Below are 1,620 nucleotides of genomic sequence, written 5' to 3'. Positions count from 1 at the left end.
GATGGTCACAGGGAAGCAGTACTTATGGGGAGGAAGTGGGGGAGGAGATGTTGCATTGTGCTAAATTGTGGTCAATGTCATGAGACAAAGTGTATGTGATCTGCTGTATGGAAAGTGTATTTGCTCTGTAAATTTTCACCCAAATCACAATAAAAATAAAAATTAAAAAGAACGAAAAACAGTTGAATGGCTTACCTGATACTTATATTTTAGGTTCCTTCCGTATTGTGGCTCTTACATCTCTATGATTTTGCCCTCTTCCGCATGGTCCAACTGGTTCGCCAATACATACTGTTACAGTCAGTGAGAAGGGGGAAAGGAGAACATCACCTTCATTCATTTCATAGAATGAGAGCATAAAATTCAATTCAACTCAATATTTATCATTGTATGGAGGGTGGTCAAGACAGGAGTTGGGGTGAGATCAGGGATAAGTACCCTAAGATATAAAAGGGTGCTTTATATACAGCAGAAGATATATTTGTGTCTGTTGTATTTTTACATATATGTGTCATAAATGTTACATATATGTTACATATATGTGTCATAAGTGTTCTTTTGTAACTTTTCAATATTTTTAAAACTTAATAAATATTTGTTATAGTATTGTTTGCCATACCCCCCCCAGAAAAAAGCACAAACAAATGAATAAAAGTGTTGCTGAAGTAAATGTTCATCAAAATTAGAATAGAAAAAGGAATCAGAATTTTATATGTTAGAATAAAATAGGGGTAATCATAACTGTCTTATCAATTTGGGAAATTGCTAAAGGGGTGTGGTAGATAAGACATTTCACTGATAACCAAAAGGTCAATGGTTCAAACCCAGTAGATGTTCCATGGGAGGAAGATGAGGTAATCTACTTTTGTAAAGATTTACAGCCTTGGAAACCCAGTGGGAGTTGCAATGAGCCTCAATCAACTTGATGGCAGTAGGACTGGTTTGGATTTTGCTTAATGCAGTACACAATTTCCTAGGTGGCACAAATTGTTTGTGCTCTACCACTAACCTAAATGTTTGTGTTCAACCTCACCCAGAAGTACTGCAGAAGAAAAGCCTGACAATCCGCTTTTGTTAAATTTACAACAAAGAAAACTCTATAAAGCAGCTCTACTCTGTAGCATATGGGTCTCCACGAGTCAGGATCAGCTTAAAGGCAACTAACAACAATAATACAGTACGTGGTTCGCTTTATGAAATACAGAAAATTTCCAGCAAATGATAGTGTTTTGTTGTTGTTATTATTATCATTATTCATGTTTCACCTTTTCCACTTTCTTGATTGGTTTCTCATATGATGAATCTGTTTCACAAATATTTCACTGAATTCTGTGGAACTCCTATTACATTGTTAAGATACATCATCATATTAATTATCTCTTGGAATATATCCTCCAGTGTTTTATGTTAAATAAAACTAGCCCACATCCCGATGACACTGTTGTTGTTGTTGTTAAGTGCCGTCGAGTTGTTTCCGACTCATAGCGACCCCATGCACAGCAGAATGAAACACTGCCCGATCCCGTGCCAGCCCCACAATCCCTGCTATACTTGAGCCCATAATCGCAGCCACCATATCAATCCATCTCCTTGAAGGCCTCCCCCTCTTTCGTCGACCCT

Source organism: Orycteropus afer, unplaced genomic scaffold (assembly GCF_000298275.1).
Source record: "Orycteropus afer afer isolate SDZICR_OR568_19922 unplaced genomic scaffold, OryAfe1.0 scaffold00157, whole genome shotgun sequence".
NCBI classification, from domain to species: Eukaryota; Metazoa; Chordata; class Mammalia; order Tubulidentata; family Orycteropodidae; genus Orycteropus; species Orycteropus afer.
Note: the sequence above shows the minus strand (reverse complement) of the source record.